Source organism: Galendromus occidentalis, unplaced genomic scaffold (genome assembly GCF_000255335.2).
Source record: "Galendromus occidentalis unplaced genomic scaffold, Mocc_1.1 scf7180000077453, whole genome shotgun sequence".
Taxonomy (NCBI): domain Eukaryota; kingdom Metazoa; phylum Arthropoda; class Arachnida; order Mesostigmata; family Phytoseiidae; genus Galendromus; species Galendromus occidentalis.
In genome coordinates this window covers 232733-245582 of record NW_003805441.1, presented here as the reverse complement: position 1 = coordinate 245582, position 12850 = coordinate 232733, and positions in this window count along the sequence as shown.

Here is a 12850-nt window from a genome sequence, read left to right as displayed (position 1 = left end):
TCTGCTCACTGAGCAGGGCCTCAGAATAGTGTCGGCGGAACTTATCGGTGGCAAAATCTCCGTGCCGGAGGGAGACCCAATTTTCGATAATTTCCCGGCGGACGGCAGTATCTATTGAGTCCTCCGAGCGTGCGTTGACCTGAACGGGGCAATTAAGTTGTCAACAGCGGATAACTCATACTGTCACGAAAAATGACCTTCAAAGTCCCGAACAGGGAATCATCTTCAGGCAGTCATCCGAAAAAAATCGCCTGCGACGAAGGGAGGTGCCGGAATCCACCGTGTCAGAGACTTCTGCACTTCGCCGGTCGTTTATTGTGGGCAAATGCGTCTCGATCCTCATTACATCATGTCAGGTCGAGTCCCGCGCTAAATTTTCACGACTTTTTCTCGCTCGTTTGTGCTTTTCATCCTTGTTCATTTGATATAATAGATCGAGCTGTCTTGTAAACGGGACACTCCTGCTATATTTCAAAGCTTCACGACTGCCGCAGCAATCGCCTGAACTCGAGCGGTATATGCAGCAGACGCTCAACGCGGTATCTGGGCGAAGAGGGGGCTTTTGATGAACCTAATTCGGGCTTCCTGATATTTTTTCTGAGACTAGTATACATTCCGATATTTCTGTGCCGCCCCGCTAAGTTGTCGAGAGAAGCGCATATGAAATTCTCCCTGGGGGACATATACAAGCAGAATCAGCGGTCGTCGGAATCCGAAGAAGTCATTTCTAGCGTTGGCATCAGTCCCGAGTCCACCCCCCCCCTTCCGGTTTCTCGTGGCCCGAAGCAGACGTGCGAGCTGCATTCCCCCAAAATTTCGCAGAATCCAGATTAATGCTATGCGATCTTCTCTTGAAGTTTATAGGATCGGTGAGACCATCCTCTCTTTGAGGCGATTGAAAGATTTCAGCTTCTGGGTTCGCATACTATGATTCATTCGGCATATTTTTGTCCATCCATCCGATTACTAGGTTTTAACAGTCTCAGAACGCGGAAATACTCACGGCACATGAGAACTGCCGGTGCGGTCGAACATACCAGGAGAAGTCGTGAGCTAGCGGTTCGGTCCATGTTCCCTCCAAGTAGAATGGAAGTCTCTGCGGATGAGCGATGTAAGCGACTCATGTGGGATCGCATCAAGCACTCTCTCCTTGAGAACCAACGTCGTCTCTTCTGGACGGACCCGATAGGAGGGGAGAATATTCGACTTTCCTCAGCCCGGAGTTCCCGGCGGAGCCCTCAGCATAGTGTCGTTAGAGTGTTCTCGTCTGAGACTGGTATTTCAACATCTTCGTTCAACTTGAACTGGCGAGTTTTCGCTTCTTCCTTCGATAGAACTATCGTGAGCTACTTCAGTCTCTCGACGGGCTATCGTGTAAGAGGTTGTCGTTTGAGTACAGAAGTCGACTTATCTGGAGAACGTTTTCCTGCGGGCTCCAACAGGAGCCCTAGTGGCTTTTCCCACGGAATCCCGTAAAGGGCCCCTATTCTCTTCGGGTGGATGCCGGCGTAGACTTTCTTCAGTCTGGACCAGACCATGGCTGCCCGAATTCTCATGCCCCGAATCCGAGCCGTAGGTCGCTAGGGTCTTTCGCGGTGAGGCCGAAGGGAGGGAAGTAGAGAAGGGGGAAAAACACAGATCTCCCCGAGTCATTCGGATGACTTTCAAAGTTATAAGCGTTGCTTACGACACATGCGAACCCCTCCGAAGATTCTAGTTCGGATAGGGCAGACGCTTCCATCTTGACGCTAAACCGGCAGACGAGGTAGTTACTATGAGCGAGCGGGAGCAGAGCCCCCCATCCGAGCCTATTTTACCATGCCAGCGAGTCTTCATCGAGTCTTTCATGTGGGAGATGTCCAACGGGGGAGTCCATGGGGAGGACATCGAGAGAGCGAGACTCGACCTCAATAGCCGCTCTCCTCCCGAACGACCCTAGGCGTACGAGGGTCCTGAGTCCCGACTCGAGATGAATACCTTTAAGCAAACATTTTCTCTTCGCACTTCGATCGGTCTGGTTTTCTCCGGTCCAGATCGAGTTCATCTCTGATCGGAATCATTGCCGGACTTAGGTATAATAATTCGATGCAGGGGCATCGATACTCACGACTCTTGCGTGACTGGATCTGAATCTCTGAATCTTTATCAGCCTGCGAATGATAATTTGAAACCCGATTCTTCGTCTCTTTTTTCTTTAGATCGAATATCGACAGGACGGGAATTCGATTGTTCCGTGGAAGATGCCTTCCCGGGCGGCCGATGCGAAATCTCACGCGGCTGCAAAAGAAGGGCTCAGTGTGAATAATCAAATCGATAAACTGGTTCGAACCCCGCCCCGTGCCTAGCTTTGCCCGGTCGTCTGTCTTCCCGTCGGTCCCACAGCTGGCGGTGCCAAATTGAAACAATCGGAAGAGACGTCGACGCAAGTCCTCCTCTCGCGGACGAATTTCCGAAGGCGCATGGCGAACTTGTTCGACCTTGACTCTGTCCTGCGGACATTCTGAGGCTGTGCGCGGAATTACGTCCGTCGTGGTCGGCGATGCTGAGCTGGAACCCCGCGTCCACTTCCAACTTGAACTTCGTTCCATCCGAACGCGGAGTCGTCGGTGCGGCCGCCACGCCATTGCGGCACTGCCAGCCGAGGGGCATCCGGCAAGGCAGCGGAGCGCCCGTGTTTGCTGGCATAGCTTGCCGACTTGCAGTCGTGGAAAGACGTCGGTCCCCCTCTCCGGTGCGACTGTGTAGTTTAATATATACTATAACCGGCAACTGAAAGGCTCTATAGTTCTGAGGTGCAGCCCCGTAGTGTGGAACGCCTCCCGAACGGTGAGTGACTACTTGAGGACATTGGATAAACACAGCCACAGATACGCTAGCACGCGACGGAGTACCCGCAAGAAGAATCGTCGGCGTTCAAGGACAGTGTTCAGTGAGCCCAGGATACTCTATCGGTCAACGAAGTCATCGTGACACCTCCGATCCGGAGGAGAGAGAGCTCCCTTCAGAGGACAGTTCCAAGGATACCCTTTACTGTTTACGGATACCTACTCAAAACTGTGTCAGTGCTCGCTTCGTTAACTCTGAAAGGGCTTCGAAGACGCTTTGAGAATATTCGGCAGATCAAGCTCTTTCAGTGTCTCTTGAGTTCTCTAACGGTGCTCCGGGAGCTCGGGGTATCCTGGATCCTGAAACTGGACGTGAGCCGGACCGAGTTATGGCGGGACTGTTGCATCCACCGACGGTTTCCTCTGTGGCTGTGTTCTAGATAATTTGCCGGTTCCGGAGTTGCTTCCGGCGAACTGCTTCCCGTCCCTCTCGACGGCCTAGGTATCCAACCCGGGTCCGCCACTTTTTCCGACAGTTATTATGAGTCGGTCGGAGGAGGCCATCATATGTTGGATTGTATGGTTAGGCACCCTCGCTGATAGGAGCACTTAGTTCTTCCGAAGATACTCTCGTGCGGGGAACTGGGGGTGGATTATTTGGAGCTCCCGAGCCCAGTTTTCGATCATCCTCTCTCTGGACTTCCGAGCGAGTATGGCGAATTTCAATATCACGCGGGAGCGGAAGAACTCCGCAGGGTAGAGGTTAGATTCCGGGTTGTCCCCAATAGATTCATCCTGCCGGTCCGAGGATCAAACCAGAGATGGCCGGATCGTGTCACGAACGTCGAAATTGAATCCGAATTCGAGCGGAGGAGCATCTGGAGTTCCGTCGATTGATTCGAACGGTGTGGAAAGGAAGGCTCGAGACCCATCGCGATTCTGAGAGGGCGCCCGCCCCCCCCCCCTTCCACCTGAAATTTGTCAAGTCACATCTGGGAGACATTTGCATAGTGGACCCCACTCCAAGCTCTCCAGTTCTTCGTGGGGTGACGACGGGCCCGACGGAACATATCCGCTCTCTCCTTGAAAATGAACTCGAAATTTTGTTCCATCGCGCTATTCAGCGACGCTGTCCGAATCCAGACTTACGTTTATCCCACGGTGGCTCTTAACGAATTAGCTGTTACCTTGGTCTGTTTAAATTCCGCTTCGAAATCTGCCTAGGAGCCCTTGCGGCGGATAGTAGACACTGGGCGTGCGCTTCCGACGGAGTGAGAAGTAAGATTTAATCGACTTAGCTCACAACGCTCCCTCCCTTCAGTGTTCTCTCGCTTGAGCGTTGATGAAATCCTCATGAGGCTGTGATGGTTTGAGAGCATGGATCCGTTAGTGTCGAAGCCGCGGGAACTTCCAATGCTTCGTACATACATACGACCAGCAAGCTCCCGATATGTGCCGCGCTGACGGAACTCACCAATCGTCTTGAAAATCATCCACCTCCATCCTTCGAGGAAAAACGAACTTTCACTTTGAATCTTTCTTCGAATAGCCTTCAACCGTGTTCGAAATGACTCCGATTGGCTGCTAGAGCTCCGCCGCGGAGCGCTGCTGTTAGCGGAGGTTTGATTGAACCGGTGATTCAACACTTCCTCGCGGAAAACAAAGCCCATTCAGGGCTGAGGGACACCAGAATACTGAGGTTCTGCCCTGTTCTCCGACAAAGAGTGAGTCCTGGTTCAGTCGACGATTTGTGATGATGTGAGCGGACGACCGTCTCGCGACGCCAAACGACGCTTGAATCTGGTGACCCTCAACTAGAGAAATTGAAGCGGTCATACCTCCGTTTGATAAACATACAATGGGCAGTACGATTGAGGAGCCTGGGGGCCTTTCATTCTCAATTCTTGATTTCCGCTCGTGCCGTATGGATCGAAGGGTTCGTTATTCAGGGCTTTTCTCGGCTAGTATCGTCTGGTTTCCGTTTTTCCGTGTCCGCGCGGCTATCGATTGTTCTGCATTCGGGCTTCTCTTTCCGGTAGCTTAGATGCTTTTTCTATCGGGAAATTTCGTTCTTCCATTCCAAATGATTTGTTGCTTCTCGGAGATAAGCTCGTTCGTAATTAGCGCTGAAGACCGATTTCATAAGAAATATGTTCTTCTTATCACTATGGAGAGGTGTGTTCGCCTAGAGGTGCCGTTAGGGATCTCAATGATCCATCGATCATCGATCATCAGTCACTGCTGATAACGCTCGAAAGTACAGATAAGATTCGTCCGGGTAGAGTTTCTTATTTCTAGGAACGATTACCGAGAGACGACGCCGTGGAATATCAATTTGACCTCGCAATGGGGATACACTTACCTTGATTTCTATTTGGATCGAAATTCTCTCTCTTTCTCTTCGATTGGTTCCACGCATGGGCTTTTTCGAATAAATCCATCGCGGATTTCCTTTTTTTTTGAGCGAGGTATTCCCAAATCTATCCGAAACGCAAGCTGACGCCGCAGAATAAATCGAAGACACCGGAATCTGTAATCTTTTCCGGGCCAGTTCGGAATCTTGGAAGAACCCATAGGAGAAAGACAACTCAGGATCCGTTGCAAAGAACGATGTTTCATTCACGTGATGAAATCTAATTTTGATCGGTTCGGCATCGATTCCGGGGACTCGCGTCTCCGCCGTACGACGAGGCGGGGGAACTTCGGGAGATATGTTCTGGGACCCAGTGGTCAACTATTGTGATTCTCAGACGGCCCAGGTTGCAACACTTAGCTATGCGCTCAGCCACGTGTGGACGAGCAAGGATCGGACAAGCGAATGGACGAGCGTTCGCTCGCTCGCTCGCTGCCCAGTTGCCTCCCGGACTGACTGAGTCAGCAAGAAGAGCATCCGGAGCCGAGATGATTACCGTTTGCTTTCTTCAGAAAAAAGCGAAACTCATCTCGGTCAACAGCAAACATTCTCCGACCGGCGGCCGTTCCGGAGCGGGAGTTTGCTCACTGTAGCCCCACCGACTCGGCTCGTAGTTCCGTGAATTTTCGCATTATCACTGCCCTATGTGTTGTGGCCCCGCGGTGCAAAACTCTTCCTCACTGTGTCCTGAATCTCCAGAACGCATGGAGAGAATGTAGCATCACGACAAGAGGAATTATTGCATGCGGCAGGCTTCAGCCGGAATTCCCGATCGAAGGTTTCCATCGGCTTCTGAAACAAAAGCTTAGTCCGTCTTTCTGCGAGTCGAAACCCTAGAGTTTACGCGGTCAGAAGCGACCAAATCCGCATTGTGTATGGCACGGTAGATTTGGCGTGTCAAAAAAAGCGGTCATATTCTTCGGGGATGGAGACATCAGCGATTCCGCAGCAAGTGGAACCGTTCGTAAAGCTTCAGCACTCGCACTTTAGCGATGCGTCATAAAACAAAATGTGTTCGATGATGAACGTCGAAGGAGAAGCTAAAAACAAAACCTCAATGCTTACGGTAGCGTCGAGCCTGATCGCTAATTGGTTACCAAAAGCTAGATAACTTTCGTTTATGGTCCACATATCCCGGCTGAAAACCACACAGACCACCATCGTCTCGATTTTTGTGATTTCCCTCGAGAGGCTAGCTGACGCGAAAAGTGTTTTGTTCGTCTCTAGCGCGATAATAGGAGCGGATCAAGTCCACCTGGCGAAAAGTTCTCCTTCGGCTCGGAACTTTCGGGTCTCGTCTACTACTTTAACAGCATGAACGCGGTAGAGAGGAACTCCGAATAAGATCCGACCGTTTTTACTACGGGTCATAATATGTCAGGCCGACAGGATAATGTCTCGCTTGCGGCAAGTGGTTGTAGTCGCTTTCGGCAATTCCCATCAGTTCCCACTTTTCTTCGCAAACCGCTGACGGACCTTCGGTGACGGAAACTTTTGTTCTTGAAGACCGCGTATCAGTGGATTTTCCAGCCCGCTCATTCGTAGGAGTTTCACTCGTAAGCCCATGGGAAACTCGGCTAACCTGGCCCGCTTATCCATATGTCTGTTCGTCGCTTCATCTTCACCAAGGGGATGAGGCAACGGAAGCGAACAAAGACTTAATTTCAATTCATAAGGGATGAATATATTTTTCTTCGGTAGAGAAGGCCCACTGGAGACTTATCAAGGGCTGAGCGAACGTTGCATTCGACCGGTACTGCGGATTGGCTCGGGTCGGGGGATTCGCTCCGGCTCATTGTGGGTAAACACGCCCGAACCGCCACGATCCGATAACGTCGGTGAGCACGAACTGCCGCAACAAGAATCGCTATCGGGGTCCACAGGGAAAAAATCTGAGAAGTCGGAAACGATAGCTGCGCCCGAGAAAGAGTTGACCTTTTCACTCAGGCTCGCTGGAGACGCCCAAAGGTTTGGTTAGTTGTGGTTAAATCACGGATTTGGCGACAGATATGCCTCCTGCGGAGAAGGCCTGCAGACAGGCGGAATCCTGTCAAAAGGGAGTTCTGGGGCCTTGCGTGATGGAGAGTCTCAAGGAGCTTTTCGTTAGCTGTCGGTTTGTCGGTCTTACTATCTGCTGGCTCGTGGCGTTCGTCGTTCTGTCGGTCGGTCGCTCGGTTGGTCAATCGCTCGCTCGCTCCCTAGCCTGCTGTCTGATCGAGTTGAGCGGGACACGCCATTCTGGCTGAAGTTGGAAAACGGCAAGAGAACAGACCCAAAAAAAACGCCAAAAGAGACTATTGGTTTTGAATATGACTCAAAAGGTCTCCTTCTCCAGTCATCAATGTGGAACTCGCGCAGGAAGGCCATTCCCCCAGAAACCCTTTCCAGAGCTCTCATTCTAGAAGCAGCGGCGGCTTCTGTTGGGGTTGGTCGCAATTGATGTTAATTACGGCTGGGGAGACAGATGTCGTCATCATCATCAGAAAAAGATGACGATGCGCACCCACAGAATGGCGTGTCCTTAAATAACGGAGCACTGCAAGAGAACGAACGATGGACGGGCGACGTATCACCGGGGGAGAGTCGGGAAAAGTGGCTTTGTAATCGTCGTAGACGCGGCTGCCTCCGTTGTTAGTTATGATGTTCGTTCTTCAGCGAATTGCTTAACGACTGAACAATCAGATGTTCCTTTAAGAACACATGATCGACCTTGCTGGCCGGAGATGCTGGCATGCGCGAAGGGAAAACAGCTTGTCCCGCACAACGCTGTGCTCGCGGACAACGCGTCACTGTTTGCTCCCACAAGGAGAAAGAAAAGAAGCACGACACGGAATTACGCCATTCGAATAGGGGAAAAGAGTAGTTAGAAGAAGTAACTTATCCGGACGAGCTTCTCTTGGGAACGGCTCGACTCGAGTCGGTAGGATCTAGCGCCCTATGCCGACCTTGAGGAAGCTCTTGAATGACGTAGTGCAACGGTGTATTCGCGACGATTTCGGGATGTTCGGGATGACCCCGGGGTTATCGGATCGCTTCCCAGGCCCTTGAAGAGGGCGATAATTAGAATTTCGTGAGATTTTTCTGGGATTAAACCGTACTTTTCCCTTGTGCAGACGATTTGCAGAAGTTGACAATGTAAGAGCTCCGTTTGGACGAGAGGAATATGGAACCGGGTCGAGACGAATCACTCCAAACCATTCCAGTCCTGTCATTAGTTGTTCTAATAAGTATCATAGAAGTTATCGCCGATGCTGCGATACATGGAACGGAGCCGCTGCCAATGATGCCAACGGGTCCGCGCTTATTCAATTTTCGTCTGGTAAAGGATGGAGTGGGAATGCAATAGCGGTAATTGCATCGACTTGGACCATCAATTATGATTCGAAGCAGCCGAAAACAAACAGGATCTGTAATCCCGTTTTCCATTGAATGTTCGGATGAGCCGTCGCGTCGGTTCGACGGCAAGAAAACAGTCACTCCGGGATGATCTCGTTGCGAACTTCCGATTCGTTGGGAGGTTATCGCTGAGCGAAGATTATCCATTCCTTTGTAATTATGGGATTTGACCGGATCGACTATCAGCGGAATATTCGCTCATATTCCGTTAGCGGAAGATCGCCGCATTCGGTGCCTCCACAGCCCGCCCCGCAGTTCGCACGTCTCGCGGTTTCTAGATAGACAAGCCAGCCGACGTCGGCGAGCAGCCCACGAGGATTTCGCTTGCTCGCTCTCAATTCTGTCTGACCAGTTTTCTCCAGTTATTGAGATGCTTCTCATGATCATCATCGTTTTCTTCTCAGTGCGCGAAAATATCCGGGGTAACCGGCGCACGCTGCGAACGACGTCAGCAATGAAAACGCCGACGTCGGCTGCAACCGGAGTCACCTACAATTCTTTGACTAGGGCAGCGGTGATTGTATCGACCATTCTCCGAGTTTGTTGCAGCTTCCATGATGTCTTCTGTCATTCTTGGGCTTGACACGGCTGGGCTTGAGCCCGAAAGATTTTCAACGGCGTGATAATGCCGGCCGAATCGGAATGAGAGTCAAAGTTGAATGAAGCGTCTGCTCACTGTAAGCGCTCCGTTCGCGGCATTAGCGGTGGCGTTCTACGGTTCTTTGTGATGCGAGCTTCTGAAGATTTGTTCGCTATGCGATCACTGGATGCTGCCGCTGCGGTCGCGGAAGACCCGATGCCTAGTGATAAGCTTGAGCAGCGGCAAAAGCGAGAAAAGTCCTGTCACCGGAACCACGGTGCGTCGAGTGGATCCGAGCGAATTATTTGCAGCGTTTCCACTTATTATAAGCAGACTGATGACAAATAGATAAATATATGGATGGATGGCTTCATGGGAGCATTCTTTTGAGTCTCTCGCTGTTGTTCGTGTCTTGCATCTTTTGGGCTGCTTCAGAACAACAATTCCTGGAGGAAAGAATTCAGCTTCGATTCCCGCGGAATACCACGGGAAATTGCGGAGATGTAAAAATTCGATCCAAGAGCAAACTAACAGAACTAGTCATGTCTTATTGTAGCTGCTTTCTTTCCGTTTGGTCCGGGACTCGGCGCGATGGGGCGGTAAACCCTCTTCGAACAAGCGTGTTCTAGCGCTGGCACGCTTCCTCGAATTTCGGAGCCCGCCAGCCATGAATTCCGACTTTTGAGATAGAATCGGCCAGCGCTAAGAGCCTGGAGCTTCGAGCTCCGGAAGGAATTCGATCGGAAAATGGCGATTTTTGCGATATTCTTCCTCGAAATCCCTCTCGTATGCCTCGGCGAAGAACCAGACCTGTCGATAGGACCTCACGGCGCACACGTTACTCGTTTGGCAAACCCCATGATTAGCAAAAAGCCGTCGTGTATATGATGGGGCTGTCCAGGACATTTTGTTGTAGTCCTCGAGCGAGAACACTTCGGCTCTTGTGCTTCGGTCTTACCCACCAAGTAATTTCACGATTTCTGCTAGACCCGCAGAACGGACTTCTCGAGTTTAACGATTGTCGACTTAACGTAGAACCTAGATCATGTCCAGAAGAATGTAGCGAAGTCACGCTAAAGTGAAAAGATCATTGAGACAAAATGAATGAGACGGGTTGTCTGTTGTATTCCATTATTCGTCCTAAGTCTGATAAAGATGCGGGAACGCTTGAGCAGCCGCGGAAATACCTATAATTTGGACGAGAACAGTGAAAAGACTGCTCAAGCCTTTCTCCTCGCCAAGTGCCTGCCCACCCTGTGAAGGGCTTTCCGATCGGCTGCATGGGGAAACTCCGGCCAACAGATATCGGATATTCCTCTGCTCTCGAACTTGAAAATCTCTTCGATATTTCTAGATCGGTTCAATGTCTCGGAAGGAAACATATCGGATGTTTTCGTCAAGCAATCGTAGCTACTCTGGCCTTAGACCCGTTCTCGGCCGTTGTATCTGCAGGCAATACGTGCTGAGCAGAGAAGTCAAGTCTGGTGGCATGTGGGGTGGACTACCATCCGCGTGGGCCCAACCGCTTCATGGTCACGCGAACTAGCATGGTTAGGGCAAGAAACGGAACACCTCCTGTTTGGCTCACTACCAGTCCGGTCACCCGCTCGACGTGAGAGGCGAGGCTCGGAAAACGACTAACGGAACAGAACAAGCACACCGCAAAACGGCTCCGATGATCAGTAGCGACGATCGTCTCACGATTTAGCCTACGCAAATTATTGGTTAAGCGCCAAGCAACGTTCCGGAGAAGAAATTCTGGTGAGACCTGTCTGTATCAAACGGAAACGACCTTGAGTGACGTTTCCACCGTCCTACCGGTCAGCGAAACTAGTTACTTCTACTCTATACTAGCGGCGGGCTACGTCCGTCGATCGAATGTCATTATTGTTGACAGTTCTTGACGGAGTAATCAGACGACATGCTACGTAATACTTCGCCAAGTGAACTAAGAGCGAAAACAACGGAAACGGTAGCTTGATTGAAAAGCGTGTCGATTCGTTCAGACAAGGCTCGGCCATCAGCTCCAAGAGCTTTCTTGTTGTCGTTTGGATTTTTTCCTCCACCGGGCCGACACGCACTCATCGCGACGGCTATTTTCGAAATACCGTTCTGCTCTTCAAAATTTCGGGAAGCACCGTCATCGGACATACTCAAGCGGAAGACGTTGAAGATGCCTCCGATACTTAGCGACGAAAAACGCCATCGGCTCGAAATCGAGGCGTATTCAAGAATGTCATACCGTGTTTCATTTTTCTCTTCTCGACGCCCTATCGGCAAGGATCAGCTCGAAGCAAAGTTCGAATTCCATAGCCTTCTCCCGTGAATTGACCCATAGTTTATGCATGTCTTTGACGTTGCCGAAGTTCGCCGTCGAGTTGTGATTCGACGGCCTCCAAAGGAGGCGAATCACCTTCGGGGATCGCCCATCCGAGGGCTATGTCGTCGCAGGCACAGCGAGCGCCGGCGTGCGTTCTTTCTAGCAGGGCTCGGTTTCCGATTGTTGCTGATCAAGTTTAGGTTAAAGTTCAAAACTGAGAACAATTGAGAATGGTACTGGCGCCGGTGAAAAAAAGACGTCCAGCGCTTCCAGAAAACAAGGACATACCTCCCACTGATGTCAGTCCGTTAGGCGAACCGCCAAGGAAAATGACGGTTGGAGTAGGAATCGAGGAGACCATGCGGCCGGGCCGGTCGACTACGGCTCGAGCGACTTGAACGCTGCGTTTCTTATTGTTCTTTCAATGCACAGCTCCAATGCATGATCCATCGGGTCACCATAAAGCTATCCGTTCGAAGACGCTTCCCCCAGAGACTGATTCCGTCAATAATTTCATTTCCGTCAGAAGCAAGGAGTCTCGCACTAAATTGCTGCTCACCCAGGGTTGGAAGTTGAGGAGCCATGTCAGGTCCAAATTATTCAGGTTCTGGGACCTTCAGTCCCCATACCTTGAGAACGTTTCGTACAAACAACGGATTCTCTCGGAGAACAATCAGAGGGCGATCAAGAAAGTTTTCTCGCATCGAAGGTTTATTTGGCTGCTCGTATAGTTTTATAGCAGAGAGTTCCTAATTTAATTTGATTCAAAAAGACACGCACTCATTCGTTGTACAACGGGACTTCCTGGAAGCGGACGGAGGAACACCCATGAATTTTACAGAAATGTTTCGCCAGGTTTGCTTCCGTGTAACGTTCCGCAAATTATTACGCTCTTCCGAGATGATGTCTCCGGCCGCGAAACTGTAACAACGAAACTACCAACAACCGCAGCCCGCTCATGCAATGTCATATCTGCTAACAGAAGAGCTCTTGGCACACAACGACGATTACCACGAGACGCTCGTTGACCTTGCGCCTAGGCAAACTCAAGTCGGGAGGGTTGGTCGCAAGGGGTCTCTTTTGCAGAGTCGTTTTGCTACATCTATCCTTCATCTGAACGCTTGTCATATTCGTTCTTCGGTGCTTTTTGACCGAGAAAAGCGTTTTACGACGAACCGCCCGCCGTTAAACTGGCGTTTTTTTTTCGAGTTTTTCTTTCTCTGTTACATTTTCTTTTTCTGCTTGTTGTCCAGCTCTCGGCGAAAAAAATATCAGAACCAAAGCGCGAATGGCGGGGTAGCGCTCGGTCTCTGGCT